Below are 25,031 nucleotides of genomic sequence, written 5' to 3'. Positions count from 1 at the left end.
CCGGTTCCGCAAAAACAAAACAAAACAAAACAAAAAAAAAAAACCCTGATGAATACAGGAAGCAAAAGTAGTACTATCTTTTCATTGCTTAGAAACATGGGTGTTGAGATATAAGTATTCGATTAGTTGTGAAATAGTACACCAGCATCCTCAGATTCCTTGGAATAATTTTACTCCCCCAAACATAGCATTCACTAGAATCCTGAAAGATAAACCATGATTTAAAAAAAAAAAAAGGGTAAAAAATGCAAATTGTAGGGGTCAAGAAGATGGCTCAGTGGAATAAGCACTTCCCTGGCAAGCGCAAGGACCTGAGTTCAATCCCTGGTTCTGCAAAAAAAAAAAAAAAACATATACAAAAATGCAAATAGTAAGAGCCGGCCAGATAACTCAGCAGACTAGAGCACCTGCTTAGGCAGAGCACAGCCGCCGGGGTTTGATCCCCAGCATGCCTGCTGGCCCTGCCCCCTGGAGCACACTGAGACTGGGCATGATGGTGCGCACCTATAATCCCAGTACTTGGGAGGCTGAAAACAGGAGAATCACTATGAGTCCATTCTACATAGTGAGACCCTGTATACCCTGTGCCAGATACAGTAAAAAAAAGTTGCAAATGGTAAAAAAGCATAGCCATTCTTTCTCCCAAGTGTTGTTCCCAATGTTACTGGAAGTCAGACATGGGTTGCTCTCCTCTACATGTGGTGGCCAAATGGGATGTGAGTGGGTTGGGAGGGAAAGACAGCCTCCTGCCCGCTGCCAGTCAACAGGTCATCTTGGCACCCCTGGCCTTCAACCACAGAGTCAGGAGGGGCTGTGGGGGTCAGAGGTCAGCCTCTGCTCTTTGTCCTCCACCCTTGTCCTTAAGGCGCACTGAGGAAGTGCTATGTCACCCCCCAGCCAGTTCACCCAGGATACAAGGTAGGAAATATGGACAAGAGCTGTGTACTGGTGTCCGCTCAGCCTTGGTGATACTTGGAGTAGAGGTTAAAGCCAACGCACGGTGGCAGTGGTGGGGGTACAGAAGGAGCACCTGGGTTAGTGCCACCCTTTGCCCTTCAGTTTCACCTTCCACAGGATATAAATTTGTGTACAGAAGCCACATACTGGGGCCAGGGAGATGGCTCAGTGGAATAAGCGCTTCCCTGGCAAGTGCAAGGGACTGAGTTCAATCCCCAGTTCCGCCCAAAAAAAAAAAAAAAAAGAAAGAAAGCATTATCCATTATTGGGCTGGAGAGATGGCTCAGTGGTCTAAAGCACCTACTTGAAACAAGCTTGGCAAAGCACAGGGACCGCGGTTCGATCCCCAGCACCACATGCCAGCCAGACCCGCCCCCTGGTGGGCTGAGCTGGCCACACACACAATAAATAAATGTAATAAATAAAAATAAATATTTAAAAAAAAAAAGAAGCCACATACTTCTCTTATGCAGTGTGCTGTTGGTCTACATCATCTCTCTATCTTTTTAGTGGGCAGAAGTTACTTTGGCCACACAGTGGGGAGACTTGGGAGCACACAGTTAAGACTTACTTAAGTGTGAGCACCCTGGAGCATGCTCTTTGGATCCGAACCCCAGTGTTACCGCTCAGTGACCCTAGGGCTCCTCACGAGACCCTTCACTACCCTTGCCTCTGTGTTCCTGACTGTAAGCTGGGGACCATAAGGACATCTTCTACATAAGCGCATCGTGAGGATTAAATGACACAAAGGATCAAATGGTGTCAAAGAACCAAGGCTAATTCAAGCAAAGTGCTCAGAACAGTGCCTGGCACATGCTAATGGCCTGGCATCTCCTCTTAGTATACCATTATTTTTTACAGGCAGGGACTCTGCAGCTAACATTCTATTTGTGAAGGAGTGAGATTGGGAAGAAAGAGAGAAAGAGCAATTAATACCATGACAGCTTGTGTTTCAGCAGCATACTGGCATTCAACAGATGGCACCGGAGAAGGAGAAATGATGGAGTCAGGGATGTGCTCCTGCACAGGGAAGATAGGCTCCTCTTGGAGCCTTGGGATGGGGGTCCAGCAGCAACTCTGTGGGGCAGTGCTGGCTCAGGAGTCCTGACAAGTAACTGGGGCTGCAAGTTTCCTTCCTGTGGAGGAGGATCCACTCAGTCTCCCCCCTCCTTCTCTTTCTCTTAGTTCTGCTTTCAGCTTGAGCTGGTATCTCTGAGGTGTGTGGCCCTTGTGTGAGAAGGGACATCCTTTTGCCTGGATTGCGTTTTATGTGGTGCTTCCCGGGGCTGGGGTTGGTGGGAAGAGGGATTTGTGCTTCAAGGATTAAGGCAGAAGGAGTGCACCTGTGTGTGTGTGTGTGAGTGTGTGTGCGCGCGTGCGCGCGTGTGTGTATGTGTTGAACACAGATAGGCAGTGTGCGTATGGGGCTCAGGAAGTGACTGGACAGAAAGCGGATGGGGTGGTCCTTACGGAGTGGATGGTAGACCGGAGTGGAACCCAGGAAGACCAAATTCTTGGCCATGAGTTCTTAAGACATTATTCCTTCTGCTAAGAGAAGGTCATGAACAATTCACCCCCTGAAAGCTCAGAGAGCTCAGCCCTGGATCTTTGCATCTTGATTCTTTTCTTTCTCTTAAGTTTGTTTTTAATAGCGCATGTGTGTAGCACACACTGACTGTGTAAACGCAGGGAGTAGGCATGTGTACCTAAAGTACCTTAATTTCCCTTGTTCCCATTTTCCTTCCTCCCTTTCCACTTCCCAAAGATCTCTCTTCTTACTTCCTATTGTTGGCCAGGGAGATAGCTCAGCGGGCATAAGTGCCTTCCTGGCAAGAGCAAGGTCCCCAGTTTGATCCCTGGTACTGAAAAAAAATTACTTGTTTCCTATTGTCTATCTTTTCTTTCTTTCTTTTTTTTTTTTTTTTTTGCGGAACCGGGGATTGAACTCAGGCCCTTGCACTTGCCAGGGAAGTGCTTATTCCACTGAGCCATCTTCCGGGCCCCTGTCTATCTTTTCATTAGCTCTTTCAGTTATTTATATTTCGGGTTTCTCGTGTAAAAGAACTTACATATTTAAACTTCTATGTCTGATTTATTTTACCTAACGTTATGATTTCCAAGCATACCATTTTCTTACAAGTGATTCAAATTTCTCCTTCTTTATGGCAGAGTAATCAAATGTTGATGGATGTATACGTATTTTTTTTCTTCTAAAATTAGGTATTTATGATTTGTGCTACTATAGTGCAGGTCCCTGCTGGAGAATGAGTTCAGTTGTTATCATTATTTTACCAGATGGGAAGGACCTTTGAAGTCTTGAGGACCATGAGATGTTTTCCCCTATGGTACGTTATGAGCTGTCCACAGCCGTGCTGATCTGCTTCCCCAGCTGTCTCCCAGAGCCTGGGCTGGCAGCAGGAGCTTGCTGGGAGGGTCAGGGGTGGGGCATGTGGGGTGGAGTAGTAGGGGGCTCTGCATAGGCATGAAAGGACTTTCCAGAGACGGAGAAAGATGACTTTTGGATGAACTCTTTAATTTTGTCTTTTAAAACCTTTTCCTGTTTATGAGGAATCAAAATGAGCTGTGTAGTTGAAAGGGTAGGGAAGGAAGGAGAGCTGGAGAAAGGGTTAATTTCAGAGTTCACTTGGGAGCTTAAAAGGAAGGTGAAAGGGAAGGAGAAGCCGGGAGTGGGGAATGGGAAAGAGAGAAGAAAGGAGAAAGGGGGGAGGAGGAGGGTGGAGGAAGGGAGGGAGGGGGAGAGGAGGGAAGGAAAGACAGCCAGGGAGGCAGGAGAGAGAGAGAGAGAGAGAGAGAGAGAGAGAGAGAGAGAGAGAGAGAGAGAGAGAGACCCAGCCCACCTCCTGGCTAACCCTAGGCTGCCTCTGGATGCCACCCACCGAGGATTGCCGGGCTCTGACACACAGGCTGTGTGGGAGTGGGTTAGGATGGAGCCCAGCCTGAACGCGGATGAGATGCCAGCTGGGCCTCCCAGGTGACACTTGGCAGCCAGTTTAGGTCATTTGCATTTTCACAGCCAAAGGCTGCTTGCAAGATGTTCCCCGCAGATATTCAGGTTGTTGGATTCCAAAGCGTCCCCAGGGCTTTTCTGGCCTTGCTTTTCCGTCTGGCGGGGCAGCCAACTTCCCATTTCTTAATTACCAAGAGGGCAGTGTCGGGGGTTAATGCCTGCGGGAGTTATAGGAACAACAGTACTGTACCGGGGCCTCTATTTTCCTCTCCTCCCTCCTTTCCTCCCTCGCACCCAGCCTCCCTTGCTTCTTCATCCCCTGCTGTCAGGCTTTTGAAATCTGTGATTCCTGGAAGGGAGCAGAATGCAGGAAGGCGCAGGAGCAGCACAGACCTCAGGCCTGGCGTCCCAGCCTGCCGCCAGATGCAGGAGGAGGTACGTGGGAATGGCGAGCACTTCCTGCTCGAGGCATGTAACTGCCCGGCGACATCTGTGCGTCCATTTTCTATCGCTGCTCTAACAAATGAGTCACCCCAGATTTATGACTTGGAACCACATCCACTTGTTTTCTCTCAGCTCTGGAAGCCACGGGCCTGGGGACAGCGTGGCTCAGCCGGGTTCTCTGCCTGTGCCTCTCTGGAGCAGCGGGTGCAAATCTACGTGCAGCCTTATTAGGGCTGCGGCTGAAATAAGTCTCTTGCCTCAGCGAGGCTGCAATTCCCCGGAGGCTGTCAGCCAGGGACCGCCTGCTGGCTCTGAGGGCTCCTCTTCCCATCCCAGCTTTCCAAGTGCCACCTCCAGCCCCCAAATCAACTCTCACTCTGGCTTTGAATCTACTTTTTCCTATCTGCTGCAGCTCTGATTTCTAGTCAGAGAACGTTCTCTGCTTTGAAGGGCTCAGTGACTAGAAGGAAGAACCAGCCTGGGTAGGACAGGCTAATCTTCCTATTATTGTTGTTAATATTATTATTATTATTATTATTATTTATTTATTTATTTTTTTGGTACCAGGAATTGAACTCACAATCTCACACGTACCAGGCAGGCGCTGTACTGCTTAAGATGACTATTAATTACTGTCTTAGTTATGTTTCTCTTTGCTGAGACAAAATACCTGACAATCCAAGTTAAAGTGACACAGGGAGAAAAACTGATCTCTGGTGGGTGACCTCCAAACCATATAGGGAACCTCCAAATAACATAGGGAAAAACCATCTCCCTACCTGACCTGCATGAGTTCGTGTTCTCTAAAACCAAAGAATGAATTTTAGAAACAATTTGAGTTTATGAGCAGAATTTATTTATTGAGAGAAAGAAAACTCCTGTCCAAAAGAGGGACAGGAGGGAAACCCGAGCGGGTAGTTCCCTGGAAAGCTGTCTCTTCCAGGGACTTTTATAGTGTAAAACCATGTGGGGCTAAGGTGGAGAGAATGGGAACTCGCTTAGGTGGATGTGGAGTGGGACAAAACTATGGTCAACCAATGGGATGCAAGCACCATTGCTCAGGTAAAATTGATTAGACCCAGGATCAAATGGGGCGTAGTAAGGGGGCATGGATGTAAAACAGGACCTTATCTGGTGACCTTCAGACAATAATTCTTCCTGAGTAATGATCAATCCTGGATACCAGTCTTTAGGGAGGTTAGCGTTTGTTTGCTCTTTAGGTTAGATTTACAGCAGGAGCATCCATCCCTCCCACAGTTATAAGGCGTCTGGCTGTTGTTATTTCCTTCCAGGGCCTGACCCTATCTGACTGCCTACAATACGTCTGTCTAACTCAGGCTGCCCGCAACAAAAGGAGGAAAGATTTTTGTAGCTCATCGTTTGTAGAAGTTTCAGCACAGTTGGTTGGCTCCGAGGCAAGGAGGCCTGGCAGAGGGGAATCACAGGAAGAAACAGTCTATGGCCAAGCAGGGCAGGCAGAAGACAAACAGCAGCAAAATAGCAAGCAGCAAGCAACTGCAGCGGCCCTCTTTCTGTCCCTTACTATTATTTTTTTTTCTGTCCCTTATATATTTTTGGTTAATTAAGTTTATCGGTACATTTTAGGTCTACATAATGATCACATTCATCATAGGGAATTTGTGCCTATATATAAGATAACTTGACTTTTGTGCCTGTACATAATGCAAGTTGATTTTTTTCCATCCCATTACCCTCCCTTTAACCTCTCTTCCCCTCTTGATTTACAGAAACTTTTGTTTCCATTTTTTTCCTTCTTTTCTCATTTTTTTTTCCTTTTCCCCCATCTACTCTTTAGTTTCCCATTCCATGTGAACATTTTCTTCCTATTTCACAATGTCTACTGCATTTTTAATTTTCATTTATGTATTTCACACAGAGTCTCAGTACACAGCTCAGACTCCTAGTGATCCTCCTGTTTTCAGCCTCCCCAACACTGGAATTATGGGTGTGCTCCACCACACCCAGACTCCTTCTTGGCTCAACACGCCTCTATCCAAGCTACCTATACTTAGGTTGGGTATCACTTATACCGAGGGTAATCCCATCATCACACACCCTACATCCAGCCACCTCTGAAAACCCCACTTACGATCCCATGAGGCTCTGGGGGGGACATCTAATACAAGTTAAATCTTCATCTACCTTCAAAGTTCTTTTCACAACGAAGGAACATAGGCACAGGCCCCAGTGGTTCAGGTGTAGCCAACTGGGAGGAGCATTGTTTGGCCTTCTTTACTCTGTGGATGATTCTTTGTCTTTTTCTTTTTTTTTTTGGCGGAACTGGGGATTGAACTCAGGTCCTTGTGCTTGCCAGGGAAGCGCTCATTCCACTGAGCTATCTCCCTGGCCCCTGATTCTTTGTCTTGACATCTGAAGGTGAAAAAGTGTCACCATCTTTGTCAGGGAGTCTGTCTTGTGTTTTTCTCAGATGGGGCCATGCTGAAGCAAGAGGCAGGGTGGAACACAGGACACTTTGACTTTCCCAGGGGAAGTGCTGTTCTCATTTGGAGCTGAGAACTGTTGAACCAAACAGTCTTGTGGAGGTCAGAACACACCTCACTCACGGTGAGGCTCTGAGACACAGAGAGCTGACAGGACTTGGCCCAGGGCAGGGGCCACCCTAGAATGAAGAGTTCAGAAGGCAGCTTCTGTAAAGCTTGATGGACAGCTTTTCAGACAGTGTCCATCTCTCTCAGAGCTTTTGCTTTTCTTTTTTGCACTCAGCCTGTAAAGGCAGGTGGCTTACCCATACTGCAGAGCCTGGAAGAAATAACTGATTGGTTTCCTTGGCTCTAAAAAATCCAAGCCAATAACATTTTGGGTTGAACATGCATGTGACCCTTCAGTAGCCTGAGGAAAGTTGGTTGTGAGGGTTGGCCAGACACACTCCATCTTATTCTTATAATCCTAACAGTTTCCTTTTGTGAGTCCTAAGTATCCTGGTCTTCAGATCTGTTCTGTCCTCTCACATGTATGCGAAGGCCTAGAACCCTTCACTGAGCCAACTGGTTTGATACCTCTGAAGAAGGAGACTTGGGAAGGAGAGGAATTGCTTCCTTGTTTCCTCCTTTCTAGCTGACAGCTCCTTCAGATCTGCAGTCTCCAGAAGGAGGTTGTTCTGGTCTCCTCTTTATCGCAGTCTCGAGACATCCACCTCCTGGGGATTTACATAAGATAGAGCAAAGTGCTCCGGCTAAGAATATATCCACCCCCTTCCCTGGGCGACATGCCTGGGAGGTGAGGAAACTGACTCACTGCCTCTCTGACTCAATGAACAGACAAATACAGTGTATGAAAAAACTACTGGATTAATGACAGGGGAGAAAAACCCCAGTATTTTTAGCACCCGAGGGCAGAGTTAGCTGCTGCAAAGTCCTGGAGGATGGAAGAGATTTTGTATATGCACTACTGAAGCAAGCACATAGAGGATAGAAGTTTTTTACTTGAAATAAAAGCTGTTTCTCTTCAATGTTTAAACATATGTAGCAGTGGACTTTTAAGTGGCCAGTGAGGCAAGAGAGTAGAAGGCTTAGAAAAATATCCAGTGATGTACTTATCAACAGCAGCACATAATGGCTGGGGATTTGTCTGTGAAGACCAGGAATGGCTGGTTTTCACCCAAATCAAAAACTTCATTTGATTGTCAAGCTCTGCCTCTGTGGAGCCAGAGGGCTACAGGGTGCATAGGTCATTGTCACTTCTACCTGGGCAGGAAGTGGCAGCTAGTCTTGGGCTACAGTGGAACCATGAGTATAGCAGCTCATGAGGGTACCTGGGAGTCTTCCATGGGGCTCTCCAGGCTCCTCTGCCATCTTGTCCCCAGGAAGAAGCATATCTGTTCCCTGAAGCCCACCACAGTGTCTCCTGATAGGCACAGTGACTGGTGGTTTCTCCAAACCATTTCTCTAAGTGGAACGCCTACCACCATTGCTTCTAGAAAGTTCCCAGGCATTGTGAAGGGTTTCCTCTGTCCCAGTACCTGATACGCAAGTGTATAGAGAATAGGGAAAATGTTCCCAAATGGCCAGGTGTCAATCACTGATGGTTTGATGTGTGCAGATCAAGGGCTGGGATTTGGGGAATGTGCTCCTAGAGAGAGACACTGCTAGATATACATCCAGTAGCCATTCTTACCCCTTCTTCTTTGCTGATGGTATCTTCCTCCTATTACAGACATGGCAGATCAGTTTTAACCAACATACACGATAGTGGGGACTTTAGAGGTCTCAGTTCCATCACTTCATAACTCTCCCTCCTGGCAAATTGACTCTTGGTGTCTCATAGCCTCAACTGTAAATAGGTACAATATTACTCTCTCTCTAATTAATGACTTTGAAGTGTACATTACTCTATGTAAATTTCTATGACAGTATACTAATAACAATATGATATTCTTATAACAGTATTGCTAGTATGTACCATTCTGAAGCTCAGATATGGTCATGTTATATCCATAACTGGCCAATTGAAGTCAAAAGGAATCTTTTGGGGACTTCTGGGCAATAAACAGAAGGATGGGGACATTGTTCATTATAGCAAATTGTGCTCCAGCCTCCGTGTGATGCTTGAGATTGCAGAGAATATCCTGGCCCTGGGTCAGCCTGAGTGCATATCTTGTTAGTTGGGTTGGAATGATGAATTGTCTTCATTTTTATATTTAAATTAAAAAATTTTTTTTTCTTTCTTTATTTGATGCAGGGTCTTGCTACACAGCTCGGACTCATAGTGATGCTCCTGTCCCAGCCTCCCCAGCACTGGGATTATAGGCATGTGCCACCATGCCCAGTTTCCAACTGTCCTCATTTTCAAAGGCCCTAAACATTTATAGTAAAAGCCATCCTAGCTGATGTGCCTAGTACAGCACCGAGGGTCTCGCTAGAGTTACGGTGCATTCAAGCCACGTGTGGCTTTGGAAGTACTGGTCAGTATTGTTAGCGTGGTGCTTTGCTTTAAATTATATTTTAAAACTTTGAATACTCAGTGTGATCACTGATTGTGATGTGTCAACTTTTTTGAGTAGGAACTGCTTAGGAGATCAGTAAAACTCCCCATGGATCTGTGGATGTCTGTGGAGAGAAGACATACCAGATGTGGGTGATACCAACCCACAAGCTTGTAAGGCAGAGGAAAAGGAAGTCTTCCCATTGATCCTTTGGAGGAGCAGCAGTCTTCACCATTGCCCCTGGACATTTTTCTCCAATTCCTTCAGGCTTCCGGTGCACTCCTCAGCCTTCCAACACAGACCCTTGGGCTTCCCAGCAGGATTTGTGTGGGCTCTCAGTGAGTCCAGGCCTTTGACCTTCATCTGACACAAACGGCCATCTTTGTATTTTTCCAACCCTAATTCTGTGGGTGGCCATTATAAGCCTATCTTCCAAATCCTTTATATAATCATATACATATTTTTATATTAAATCTGTTCCTCTAGTGAACTCTAACTAATACATTCACATGGCAAAAATAACAAGCTGTGAAAAAAACTCACGATAGAAAATCTTTTCATGTGAGTTATTCGTGTTCCCAGTTCCCAGGCCCCAAAAGCCAGCTAACCATTGCTTGTATTCTTTTATTCCCCTCTCAGAGGGCTTAGAAATAAACATAAAATTAACACAAGCAAAAATACAAAATATATTCTTTTTTTTTTTTTTGGCAATACAAGTGTTACGATGTTATACAGATCATACTGTACCTGACTTTGTCCAATTCATCTAACTCTGAGAGCTTTCCCTAGCAATAAACAAAGAGTTTTCTTATTTCTTTACACAGGCACAAAATACTGTACTGAATTTGTTTAATGGGGCCCTTATTGATAAGAATCCAGGTTCTTTCTAGTCTTTTCATTGACTGCAATGGCGCAATAAATAAACCACATACATGCCATTTTGTAGATATGCAAATATATGTTGGGCAAACTCCCCAAAGTGGAGTTATGGATGGGAGAGTGCATACATTTGTAATTGTGATAGCTTTTGCTAAATTGGTATCCATATGGGTCGTGCACATTTCTACTCCCACCAGCAAGGTGTGAGCGGGTCTGTTTCCCACAGTCTTGGCAACAGAACATAGCATCAAATTTTGGATTTCTGCCAATTTCATGGTGAAAAATTATATGTTAGGGTAATTTTAATTTGCATTATGAGTGAAGCAGAGCATTTCAAATATACTTAATAATAATTTGTGTATTCCTTGAATTGTTTGCATATAGTATTTGTTTTTCTAGTAGGTTACTGGACTTTTTCTTGTCCATTTCTGGAGCTTTTTACATATTGAAATTCTTCTGTGTCTACGATGAGTTATAATGTATTTCCCACTGGATCATTTATCTTTTATTAGAATATGTTTAATTATGCAGTTTGTACAGTTCTTTTTATATAGTTGAATTTATAAATTTTTTTGAGATTGCTGGATTTTGGGATAGTTACCAATGCCTCCATATTTTGAGATTATGAAAAAGTATTCCATGTATTCATTTATTGCCTTTATTGATTTATAGTTTCTATTAAAGTTTTGATCCACTTGAAATATATTATGGAATATGGCTGATGTATGATGTATGAGCACAGCATTAAGTTTTCTGAGGTAATTAATAATTGTGCCACTATTGTTCAATAGCTGTTTTTTTAATAAAGAGGCAACATTTGTACCTTCTTCTGTACTTTACTTTCTATTCCATTGCTTCCTTTATTCATGAAATAGTACTATATTATTTTAATTAGTGACACTTTGTAGAATATTTGTATATCACTTAATCTCCTTTCTTTGTTCTTCCTTATTAGAGTTTGCCTTGTAATTGTTCATTTTTCAGCATGAATTTTTAAATTCTTTTGTCTCGTTTAAAAAGATCTAGTTGCAGCTTTATTGAGATTACGCTAAATTTAAAAATCAAAGTAGAAAGACTGGCATATTTTTTTAATACATGGCAAAAAAGTGACATGTGGCATTTTGTCAAGAAGAATAGTACAAGTATGTTTTCCCTTTGTTTATATGTCCTGTTGTGACTTTCTGGAACATTTAAAGTTATATGTCTTATATAATTATTGTTAAATTTATTTCTAATAAATTAATGTTTTCTGTTATAGCTCTTGCTAACGTGAGTAGAATCACTTCCTCTAGGTTAACCTTATAGCTTGTATCTGTTGATTTCTCTTTATAAATTTTCTACCTCTCAATATTACTGTTTTCTTATTATTTTTGATAGTCACTTAAAATTCTATTTTCTTAGGGGCTGGGGAGATGGCTCAGTGGAAAAAGCGCTTCCCTGGCAAGCGCAAGAGCCTGAGTTCAATCCCTGGTTCCAACAAAAAAAAAAAAATCTATTTTCTTGGGTTTTCTAGGTAAAGAGTAATGTCATCTGTAAATAGGGCTAGTTTGCATTCTTTCTCTCCATTTATACACATTAAACATTTTTATGGGCATTTTATCAGTTATCATGGCAGTAAAAATTGATAAAAATAAGGGGGATTGAATAAATTTGGAACCATAATGGGTAATTTTCACGCATCTTTCTCAGTTACTAATAGAACAAATACACAGGAAAAAGCTGCATGATTGACAAACTTGACCACCCCAGATGTAGGACGTAGCACTCGACAACTTCAGAATGCACCTTCTTTTCAAGTGCGTATGAGACATTTACTGAAAGTGCTCATATGCTAGGAAGTAAATAAACTTCAAGACTTAAAGAATGGAAGTCATACAGGATATGTTCTCTAACCACAATGAAACTTACTTAGCTAGGAGCCACTAGCAGGAAAGGAACTAGAAAATGCCTAAGTGTTTAAAGATTAAACTGTATTATTTAAACTTTACTATTATATTAAACTTCATTATTATTATATTTAAACCATAGTGTCTTAAATTTTCCATGGGTTGCAAAAGAAGTTAACAATGAAAATAAGAGAATGGGGGCTGGTGAGATGGCTCAGTGGTCTAAAGCACCTACTTAGAACAAGCTTAGCAAAGCACAGGGACCGCGGTTCAATCCCCCAGCACCACATGCCAGCCAGCCCCGCCCCCTGGTGGGCTGAGCTGGCCACACACACACACACACACACACACACAAATAAATAAATAATTTAAAAAAAAAGAAAATAAGAGAATGTTTTTACCCCAAAGATAATTTAAATATGATGAATTGTGATGCAGCTAAAATGATGTGTTTAGGGAGAAAATATAGGAATTTAATGAATACATTTCTAAATTAAATTATCAAGATTGACTATCTTTTCAGGAAAACAGTGCTTGTGTGCAGCTCAAAGAAATGTAATCTTGCGTAATTCTAGTACAGAGCAAAGTATACCTCCATTTACAGTTTCCCTGTAGCCAATCTGCTTGCTATATGGTGCCCTGTACTTCATAGCATTTATTCTCTATAATAACTGCTCAAATGCAGCTAGCTTCTAGATTTTTTTTTTGTACAGGGTCTCACTACATAGCTCAGACTCGTAGTGATCCTCCTGTTTTCAGCCTCCCCAGCACTGGGATTTCAGGCGTGCGCCACCACGTCCAGTCTCAGCTGGCTCAGCGTTCCCTGGGGCAAGGCCTGCATGGCATGTGGTGCCAGACATCAACCCTGGTCCCTGTGTTTGCCTAAGCAGGTGCTTAGTCCACTGAGCTATCTCACCAGCCCTAGCTGCTAGATTTAAAGTATATTAAATTTAGTTTTAGATATTGTATTGTTCATTATTATAATATGCTACCATGAGTAGTAGCATTAATTACATTTTGTTAAAATAAGTATGAGAAGATATTATTTCATGAAGATAGCATTCCAGAATGTCTTCTCTGTACCATTAAATGAAAAAGTTAATTATATAGCATTACCAGATGAAGTCTGGGATAATTGTTCTCTCTGGATTAGATGTAAGACATTTTTGTTTTTTGTTTTCTGGGATGAAATAAAGTATAATACTTGTGAATAAAAAGAAACAAAGGCTGAAAAATCCATCATCTCAATACATTTAATAAGTAGGAAAATAATAGCACATTACATCTAAGGAGTACAGAAGAAAGAAGATACATAAATGAAGAGCAGAGATGAATAATACAGGGGAAAAGTGCATGAGAAAGAACCAATAAAGCCAAAAGCTGGTTCCTTATCGAGACTGGCCGACCGCACAGGGGCAGGCTCTACCCAGGGCACAGCATGGAAGGACTCGTTAGAATAGAGAAAGATATCTTAGTATCAATAGGAAAAAGGCAGTCTTTAAAAAAAGAAACCATGGGCCAGCCAAATAGCTCAGCGGACTAAAGCGCCTGCTTAGGCAGACTCAATAGCCAGGGTTCGATCCCCAGTCTGCTGGGCCAGCCTCGCCCCTGGGGCGCACTGAGCTGGTAATTGAGACTGGGTGTGGTGGCTCACGCCTGTAATCCCAGCGCTTGGGAGGCTGAAAACAGGAGAATCACTATGAGTCTGATCTACGTAGTGAGACCCTGTAGACCCTACTGACCCTTACTAAAAATACTAAATAAATAAATATTTATTTATTTTATTATTTTTTTAATTTTATTTATTTATGTGTGTGTGTGTGTGTGTATGTGTGTGTGTGTGTGTGTGGCCAGCTCAGCCCACCAGGGGGCGGGGCTGGCTGGCATGTGGTGCTGGGGGATTGAACCGCGGTCCCTGTGCTTTGCCAAGCTTGTTCTAAGTAGGTGCTTTAGACCACTGAGCCATCTCACCAGCCCAATAAATAAATATTTAAAAAGGAACCAAGACCTGAACGGAACATCACAACCTTCATAAACGAGGATGTTCGATGCTCACATCTCACATGGTCAAACAACTCTACTAGGGATGCAGATGGTATCATCACTTTGGAAAATCCAGCAGCGTCTAGTAAAGTTGAAAACATACCTTAGGGCTTAGCAGTTCATTCCTAGATAAATAACCAACTGAAGTGCACAGATAAGGTGTGATGAAAAGTTATGGTGAATGTTTATCACAATGAAAGACACATTGCTGCTCAAAATATTCCTCCTGTGAAAGGTACAGTGGATACTGTGAAAGGGAAAGAGACTGTTCAAAGGGAAGGAACAAATGGGATGAGGGAAAGGAGAAAGGAAAGAAGGAAGGGAAAAAGAAACAGGTATACATGCGGGAGAGCTTGGATAATTGTACTGCTGATTTCTGTTGGTCTATTGAGAGGAGCAGTTGATGCTTAGATTTTTTTCTCTCCTTTTTAATTTTTTTACCGATCTTATAGGCTTATATCTGGCAATCTGAACAACTAATTTGAAGACAACAATATGCAATATAACAACCACTGTGGAATTCCTGTTGTTTTGTTTAGTGAAATTCTGTGTTGTTTTTAATTTTAATTTTAATTTTTTAAATTTTTTTTGCTTTTTTTTTGTTCTTGCTGTTTCTAATTTTTAAACTTTTTCTTTTTATTCTCTTAAAAAGAGAGAGAGAAAAAAAACCACAAAGCCTCACTTTGAACACACTTCATTGTTCCTGCACTTTCTGAAGCCATTCTGGAAATCCTCCTTTGTAAATGTCTTTAGTTGTGCTGTCTTGGGTGCCTAAGTGTCCTGGATCCATTCAAAATGTTTAATTTTTGTGGTCCTCTTGACGTTGGAGAATGTTAGGTTTTTCTTCAAAAGAAAGGGATGGAAAGGGGCTGGGGAGATAACTCAGTAGAATAAGCACTTGCCCAGCAAGCGCAAGGGCCTGAGTTCAATCCCCGGTTCTGCAAAAAATGAAAGAAAGAAATACATGGAAAAACCTTTGTTGAGGAGGACATGGAGAGGATTGGTGGCAGGGAGATGGGAGGATCCTCTGCCCTGAGACAGGAAGGCTGAGACTGGACTTTTGACAGGAGAGGCACTTGAAGGGCAGGTTTAGTGACACCTAAGGAGCTGACTGGGGTCTCCCTTGTGGTATGGAAAGGTAATCAGAACTAGGGTGGGAAAGAAGGAGGAAGTGGTCATTGGGAAGATAAGCTGTTTTTGGGGGATTCAGCCATATTGAATTAGGGCCATGATAATTTATCAGTTTGTACTTGAGCTGGAACCTATCAGAGAAGATCTAAAAGTTCCCTGGTGCCTGATTCAATGCATAATGTGGATGAGAACACGTTGTAATTTTTTTAATGAGCATACCTTTCTATTCGATGACACTTGGCAGCAGCATTTGCGGTATTTTTATTCATACCTTATAAAGACACTTACAAGAGAAAACTTCCAGAACTGCTTCAGAAAGTGGCAAGAACTTAGTGTTTTTGAAGTAGGGAGAAGGGTTGGCCAAATAGCTTAGCAGATTAAAGCACCTACAAGCAGGCACAGGGGCCAGAGGCTCAATCTCTGACACAGCCGGCTCCACCCCTGGGGCACACTGAGATGGCAGTTGAGACTGGGCGTGTTGGTGCATGCCTGTAATCCCAGCTCTTGGGAGGCTGAAAACAGGTGGATCACTACTAGTCCAATCTAGTGGTGAGACCCTAAGCACCCTGTAGACCCTTCCCTAAAATACATACACACACACACGCACAAAAAGTGAAGTAAGGAGTCTTTTGAGTCAGATAAATAGCAACATGGCTCTTACATAAATATTTTTATTGGTAATAAATACTTTTCATTTCAATAATTGCTGTATTTTTTATCATGTCTTGTGTACAGGGAAGGCAGGTAGGAGAATGCTCATTGCCACATTGTTTGTAACAGCCCAATATTGGAAACAGATGCTCTTCGACAGATACAGGAATGTGTCATGGTACCTTATCATACATGCATGAATTAAATACATGGGTACAATTACAGGCTTCAACATGGATAGTCTCACAGGCAAACATACTGTATAATTCCATCCAAATAAAATGCGAGAACAAGCAAATCTAAATCGTGGTGTTAGACTAAACATTTGTTGAATCACCTGTGGGAGCTGCCGTGGCTATAAAACTGAGTAAACTATGGTTAGAAATTAGCATGGTATTTACCTTTGGGGAAAAGAGAAAGTCTCCAGGGAGGTTTCTGCATTGTTTCTAATGTTCTGTTTCCTGATCTGAATTATGGCTACAAAGATGTCTTTACTTGGAGATAATTTATTGCACTTATTAATCATGCAGCTTTCTGCAGATAGATTATGCAGTAACAATCTGTTGAGCATCCAGTCAGTTCACCCCTTTATTTATACCACTGCTCTGGAGGAAGCCCTCTAGTCCTAACTGGCTCAAAGGTCAGTCAGTACAGGGAATTCTGCTCTGCTCTGAGTGTCTGCTCTGAGTGTGCGGAGTGGGACCCAGCGGGGCTCAAGCCAGAACTCCGCTATGATGGACAGAGTGCACTTCAGTGCCTCCTGGTTCACAACAGCTCTTCTACTGAAATTTCCAAGACAATCACACTGCAGGTGAGCAGGAGGGCCCAGCTCGGAGGCTGGAGTGACTCTTTGACTCAGGTATTTGATGCCATCTGGAAGCAGCAGTTGGCAGGGAGCTACAGAAAGAGCCTGCGGGGAATCCACTGTGCCGGTGTGGGTGGGAGGCGAGGTGAAGTCTGAACTGGTGGAGAATTGTGCTTTGGCTAGGCACTAACTACATTACTTATTTTTTCCAACAATAGTGCTATAAGGATTTTTTTTTTGTTGTTGCTCCGAATGCCCTCAGGGGTGGTTTGGCTGGCTGGAGTGTTGTGGGGATCGAACTACAGCAACCTGAGGCTGAAAGCTTTGCCGAAGCAGCCACTTAAAGAACTGAGCTAGGGCCAGGCCCCTAATAATGCTATAAGAACGGTAGTGCAACACCTGTTTGTATTGGAGGAGAACTAATTTGCATAATTAAATTGCTAGTGACATCAGTGCGTGTGACATGCTTGTCTACATCCAGATGGAAGTTCTTGTTATAAAATTTTAGAAATAAAAACATTTTGATGTCGAGGTGGTAAAACTGTGAGCAAATTTTCCTTTTAATAAAATTATTGTTAAGGTATTTTTCTCTGTGTAATCAATAAACAAACCAGGAACACAAACCCTTTTCCCTCCTGAATAAATGAATGATCTTTACTGCATGTATATTCAGACAAAAGGAAAAATACTAAGCTAACATTTTATACACATTACATAGAGACAATTTATAGCTACTTTGAAAATTCAATAAAGGAATGTGGTCAAATTTGGATATGACATTTGTGTACCGTTTCGGTCAGTGACAGAAAAATAAGCTTCCATTTATAAATATGAAACTGACTTTAGAACATGTTTCAGGACTTGTCATCTTGTCAGCCTTAGATGCTAAAAGCTGGCATTTCCTGCTGTAAATATTTGATTTTTTTTTAACATATGGCCTCCAGCTACTAGGAAGGTTTTTGTTGTTTTAACAAAGGTGGTTTCTGAATGGGTGGGTGAACATTTTAGTTGTAGTCTGTATAAACCTGGCTGACAGGCGCATCATAATGCATTTGTTTTTGTAAAGGAAATGTTAAGGTCCCCTTAGGGGTGCCGCTTGCAGACCTGCTCATTCCCAGGAGATGTCCCAAGCCTCCAAATTAACAGCTTAACAGCTTTCTTTTGCTTGGAAAGATCTTAACTCATTATTGACTTCAGGTAGGTGCTAGGAGCAAAACCCATTTGACCCAGCGATCTCTAAGGTAGAATTAGAACTGTTAGAACAATAGGGCTGAGGAAATCCCCCCTTTCATCTGGTTAAACTTGAACAGCACCCTGAGGTCACTCCTTTCGCCGTTGTCCTGAGAAAAGTAGAAAATAACAAAACAAAAACCCAGAAGATCTTTGCTGCTTTAGGCAAAGAACACACAGAGGCTGAATTTCTCCATCTGACCTTTGGTCGCTTTCCCTCGATCACCTTATTAAAGATTCGTGAATATGCACTGCATCTCCCGCATGCCGAGGTGGTAAAATTGTGAGCAAATTTTTCTTTTAATAAAATTATTGTTATGATATTTTTCTCTGTGTAATCAATAAACAAACTAGGAACACAAAAGCCTTTTTCCTCCTGAATAAATGAATGATCTTCACTGCATGTGTATTCAGACAAAAGGAAAAATAAGATCAGTGAATTCTGGGACAGGAGTGTGTGTTGAGAACACCTGAGATGACTCGGCACCCTGTTGGTCACTCCTGCCAAGCACACCCGGATGCCTGGGAGGCACCTAGGCTGGGGGCATAGCCTTTAAATTCTGAAAGCTTCATATATCTTTGTGCAGTGTTGATTTTCTGTCACCCCAATATCTCTTTTCTATTCATACCATATTTTTGTCAGCATAGATTTATCCTGAGCACATTGCCCCATGATCATCAATAAGTGGAGCAGCTTTTCATTCGCCACCGGGTCTGAGCTTGCAATTCGTTGCTCATCTTACACAAGAGCCTGGATTTAATTTGCTAAATCCATCACGTGGTAACAGAATGACTAGCAATACTGCACCTGAAAATGTTTGAAATTAAAAAAAAAAGCAGAGGAAATCTGAAATGGTACGACTGTGGGTACCATATAAAACAAAGTGGGACTTTTTAACCTTATGGAATTAGGGATTATGATTTTTGGTCAAGGCAAATTCCTGCAGAAAAGCCAGTCTTTCCTGCAACACCGCTAAGGCTCTGCCACAGTCCACTCTTGTAACCTGCCTCCCTCTTCACCATCTTTTTTTTTTTTTTTCTTTCTTCTTAATTTCTGAGCTATTGGCTCTTTTAAAGCTTTGTGACAAGAGTGGGCACCTGTATTTGTTTCCATAAATTGGCCCTTGGTGAATTGATAATTGTAAGGCTCCAAGAGAACCTGACTGACTCTCCCAGCCCCCAACCTGCTTGCCAGCGGAGGCGCTGCTTTCTGCAGGGAACGCAGCCACCAGGGCTGTTGTAGGCAAGCACAGGATGTCAGAAAGAAGATAAGATAGGACAAAGAATTTTGCCGGTTCAGGACATCTGGAGACATCTGGAGGCACCCAAAGATTTACACCAGATCTTCACGGATTTTTCCCACTGAGCTTCAAGGCAACCAAAGAACTTGGGTCACAGATGTTATTAAAATCTTGCTGCCTAATGTCCCCTGTCTTCTTTCCATCGCTATAAAAGGAGCACACGTCCCTTTATTCCCTACAGAATGTCTTTTTGCTTCCTGTCTGGCTTCACCTAGGCACAATAAATTTCACACCATGTTGCCTTTACACAAGCCTGGTGGACTTCGCTGGTCCCCCTCTCCCGGTGTGTGCCACTCTAATGACTTGTATATGTAATTTCCATTACTGGCTCCAAATTAAAGATGAGGAAGTTAGGGTCCAAAGCCATGTCCTTCTTAGAATGAGGAATACATGCATGCGATTGTTCTACTATGTGTGTGCATTATCTAATATGACAACCGTTTGCCACATGTAGTTGCTGAATACTTGAAATGGGACTTGTTAATACACGTGTAAGGTGCAGGAAAGCTGGCTGGGGAAATAAGCGGGCCCTGTCAATCAGAAGATCCACAAGAGCGCCAAACAATTCCCAAGACCCCACCAAATAATTTCCAAGATCCTGTATGTGGAACTTTCCATGGATGTGGATGACACGTAAGGACACAGATGCCATGAGGAGGAGCTTGCTATTGTGACCACACTGTGGTCTTCCAGAGTACACTTTCATTGTTGCTATTATTCTTTCCTGTCTTTGTTCAACCCAGTTTCACTCTACAGAACCAGTCCTTCACCCCTCACTTTTCTGAATCAGCTCTCTCTCTCTCTCTCTCTCTCTCTCTCTCTCTCTCTCTCTCTCTCTCTCTCTCTTTCTACCGGGGGTCAAACTCAGGACCTTGCTCTTGTGACACAGGCACTTGTGCTGCTGAGCTGTATCCCAGGCCCCCCTTAATTTTCAAATAAATTTGGTGTTGTTTTTGGCTTGTTGCATCCAATTTTTTGTCTGAGGAAAAGAGGACCCTCGATACTTTTTTGGGGGGTAGTGTACCCGGGATTGAACTCCGGACCCTGCGCTTGCCAGGCAAGTGCTTATTCTACTGAGCTCTCTCCCCGGCCCCTGATACTTTTAATTGGGTAGTCATTTCTAAAGAAACTACGGGACAACAGTGTGACTCAGCACTGTTAATTTTACTTTAGCTCTAAAAATGGGTGTGCAATTTAGTTACTAGGAAACTAAGAAGTATGTCTGGAACGACACTCGGGTCTAATTTTTTGACTGTTTTCTGAAATATAGCTACAGATCAAGTATTTCCAGTGAAAGTTTACTCAAAGTTCAGGCACCCTTGGTTCCACAGAGCACAGGTATGAAAGGTCATCTTAGCTTCAGGCCCTTTTGCTATTGGGTTCCCAAAGCCTTTACTGACTCAGCCTCACAGAACTTACTCCTAATCCCGTGTCTCCCATCCCTTTCAAATGTGTTTGCTTCCTAGAGATTTTCTTAATGGATCTTCTTTGCCCACTGATATCTGTCTCAGAACATGATTGGAGAAAATGCAACCTGCTACAATGAGTTTAGTTTATTTATTTTAAAATAATTTTCTTGTACTATAATGAGTTTATTTTAAATAATGAAGTAGTCACTTGGGACCTCAAATGTCTGGCGTCTCATATAGTCACCTCTTTAGGCGACCACAGCAAGCCAGTTCACAATGTCCAATGTCCTCGAGTGAACTCCCTTAACTGAAGGCCGTGAGTCACCCCCAAGGGAAACAAAGCTCTGCAAGTGATAGGTTTCAGCAGCAGCAGAGAAGGTGGCAGTGGAGGCTTGGCAGAGAAGCAGAAACAAGGGGGAGGGGAGACTTAATTAACTCTGAAGACCTGGAGAGGATGGAGGGCAGGGAGGTGGGCTGATCCCTGACCTGAGACAGGGAGGATGAGACCTTAAGGACTTTTGCTAGGGGCGGAGTTTCAGGGGCGGGGTCAGTGACGTATAAGGAGCTGATTGGATGCTCCTTGGTGTGGGCAGGAAAAGTAAGAGGAAGTTGTATCCAGGGCTGGAGTGGGGAAGGAGGAAGTGGTCATCGGGAAAATAAGCTATTGTTTTGGGGGTTCAGCCATGTTGGATCAGGGGCAAGATAATTTAGCAGTCTGTACTTGGGCCATAACCTGTCAACAAGTATGGCTGGACTAGTGACTTCGAAGGTCTTTTCTGAGTATCTGTAAATACAGTTGTGCCTATAATTGTGTATATTTTACGTCTTTGGTACCTAGGGACTGGACCGGAAACTGGAGCTGGAGGAGAAAGGAGAAGATGTTTACCAAGTATCAGAAATGGAGCAGCCACTACACAGGGCTCAGTGCTCTTCCCCTGGTATAGACCCTGCATGTGAAGTGCCTGAGACACCTCTGAGTAGTGCATCCCTCTATTCATTTGCATAGAGTAGCCTAAAGAAAGAAGAGCGCTGCTTCGTGGGCAGCTCCTGATCTCCATCATCTGGAACCTGGAAGGGAGAAACTGGATGACAGGCAGAGGACTTGGATCAGTCACAGGCACTGGCTTCTCAGAATGAACAGCGTGAGAGAACATTTATGCCCCAGGAGGCTGTTCACAAAGACTTCATACATCAAAAGGCTTCTTAATGATCAGGCAAACAGAAGAAGTTTGGGCCACAAAGGCTCCCATACCTTTGTGGTACCCAGTCAGAGCCACTCTGAATCTCCAAAAGGGTGTCTGGGAAGGGCCAGTCTGGTACAATGTAATAGACTGATTGCTTTGGATTCCTTCTATCATATGGAGGCATATGATTTGTTTTCATTGAAATAGATTCTCATTTTGGTTTAGATTTGTTTTTCCTACCAGTACTATTATTATGTGAGGAGGAAGAAAGTTCATGTGGTCCTGTGACCAGTTACAGAAATGAAGACAGGGTCATTTTTCTCTTCTAATAGTTTTCTCTCTTTCTCTCTCTCTCACTGTTGTATACAAGCAATGTTAGCTCATAAATTGAAAATCAGTATGGACTGTGATAGAGCTGGAGGAAAAATAGACATCACCTAGAAATTCTGGAATTGTTGGTTGGGTGCACCAACCCTTGAGGCTTTGGTTTTGGTAATGGGATGAGTGTGAAGAGAGTTACACTTGGTAGGTGTAAATATTTGAATGTATTTTTTTTGGAATTGTGAACACAGAGAGTGCACATATAAAAATGGTAAAGAGTTAGAGGGTGCACTGCTGGGAATTTCATTATTTTGGTGGTGCTGATTGCTTGACATCTGAAATTTGAAGAACCCATGGTTGGGTGAGCATTTGGATGTTACAGGGTCTCACTATGCAGTTTGGACTCATAGTCATCCTCCTGCTTTGAGCCTCCCTAGTGCTGGGATTACAGGGATGCACCACTACTCTTGGACTCTGGCCAGCTCAGCCTGCCCTGGGGGCATGGCTGGTGTGGCATGCAGTGCCACAGATCAAATGGTTCCTAAGCTCGCCTAAGCAGGCACTTTAGTCCACTGAGCGATCTCGCTGGCCCCAGAGATTTTTTTATTTTAATTCTTTTGTATGCTTTACTTTTGCTCCAAGGTCATTTTATTCTTTATTCTTCTTGGTCTTTCTAACTCATATCTGGGATTTTCTCCACAGTCTGGTGATCTTTGTGTCTAACAATGAGACAACAGGAAGGCCACCGAGGAGCATATGTTGGTGGAGACATTACAGAGTGGGAGGGTCTCTCGATGTCAGAGAAGGGTTTCCTGTGGCATACAATGATCTCACACTTAGAAACCCTAGTTGTTCCTCCAAGCTCCATTCATATTTCTCTCTCTCTTTCTTTTTTTTTGCAAAACCAGGGATCGAACTCAGGCCCTTGCACTTGCCAGGGAAGCCCTTATTCCACTGAGCCGTCTCCCCAGCCCCATCCATTCATATTTCTTGTAGTGACAACATTCCGGCTTTACTTTAGGATTGTTTCTCCTTTAGAGCCAGATGCAAATGGTTGGCTGGTAAGTATTTTGCAAGTGGGAAAGTTGGAGGGAAATGTCAGAGGGATCATCTCACCTACAGATGTCTGATTAGTGACTCTTTCCACCCATTTCTCACACCTGCCTGGTACTGTTTTTACCTTCTCCACGGTGTCTTCTGCTTAGCTAAATTTAACACTCTTCTGTCTTCTTTGGGTGATACACAATGCAAAATCTTAATCTTCTGATGGGTCTCTCTTGGTTTTTCTGAAGAAAAAAGTGATGATTACAAGGATAGAATCATCATTTTGAACTAGGAGCCCTAGGTCTTTTGGCTTTTAAATGCCTCTTTAATGTGCTCAAACAGTAGAGCCAGCCACGACACAGGACAACGTCGCTAACCATGGAAACCCTGCCTTAGTCAGCTTTCTTACTGCCGGGACAAACTATCTGGCATTCACAGTGCATGAAAGAAAATATTTCTTTTGACTCATGGTTTTGGAGACTTCAGTCCATGATTGGCTGGGTTGAACTTAGAAACATCACAACAGAAGGGGACGGAGGAAGAAAGCTGCTTAATTCATGGTGGCCAAAGCAGTGGTCAGGCAAAGTGCTAGAGAGGAAGAGGTCAGGGCCCAGACATAATCCCCAGGGCCACCTCCCCCCATCATGCATCTGGACATACTCCAAAGTTGTGCTTTACTAACCTCTCAAGCCAATCAAGTTAGTGATCAGCAGTAACTACCACAGTCCTCCTGGTATATGCTATACCTTCCTATTTGGTCTTCACAATCTTATCCCTGAGCAGGGTAGAGTAAATGGAATTGTGGAAGTGATCAGGAAGGGAGGGACTTCTTCATCAGAGTAGCAAAAAGACATATCTATAGCCCGTCAGAAAGCTACTAGGGAGGTTCTCCAGGTGGAACAGGGCTCAGGCTAGAACTTGGAGCTGGAAGCAGCTGAGTAGGGTTATAGGCACAGCAATGCCTATTCAGCTATTGCTAAGAGCCTAAGCTGACTGTGGGAGGGAGATGAGAGGTGAGCTAAGTGGTAGCCTGAGAGGGCCTCAAAGAGCATATAAGGTGATGTGAGCCAGCAGGTCTGTAGGAAACCTGAGCAGAAGTCCTGCTGATGAGGGTGAGTTTGAAGCCAGGAAATAACATTGTCAGCAGTGTCAGTGGCACACACAAAGGACAATGATAGATTGCATAGCCCCCCTCTCACATTTCTGGGCTAATGGAAGCAACAGCAGCATGGATGAATGAAAGCCACAGCTTGCCTATTAGTTTCAACTTCCTTCCCCAAAGACTTCCACTGGAACTTGCAGAATGTGCATTTCACTTCTTTGTCCTTCGTTTCCCAGACTGCCAGAAGAGACGTATCCCTGAAGAGAGAGGAACTGATGAGAGAAATCCTCATCTGTGTGCTTGGCTCCAGCACACTGCAGATGAGCACAAAGCTGCTTCACACAGTTTCACTCCTGGTCTGATTTTTAGAGGGGTTCAGGTGGAACATGCAATGGGGCCACCATTTGAGAGGTTCCTGGGGACAGTGATGTCCTTATTGTTATCCCATTGCTTTTTCCTGAGTACAATGGAAGTAATAATAAAGAGGTTTTGGGCAGGCCCAGCCCGCAGCAGCCCTTCATTCTGTGTATCCCTTTCTAGGGCATCCTGGCCTTGCCTGGCCAGGGCACAGACTCCACGAGGGAAGGCAGGCACTTGACCCCACTGAGCAGGGAAAGCCCATCTGTGGTGCACACAGTTGTGTTCCATTTTCTCCTTCCAGCTCAGATTATTTGGAGCAGGTGATATTTTCCCCCCTCTCCATGCTGACTCCC

Source organism: Octodon degus, unplaced genomic scaffold (assembly GCF_000260255.1).
Source record: "Octodon degus isolate 3935 unplaced genomic scaffold, OctDeg1.0 scaffold00001, whole genome shotgun sequence".
Lineage (NCBI taxonomy): Eukaryota > Metazoa > Chordata > Mammalia > Rodentia > Octodontidae > Octodon > Octodon degus.
The sequence above is the reverse complement of the archived record's forward strand: the minus strand, read 5'-3'. Positions refer to the sequence as shown.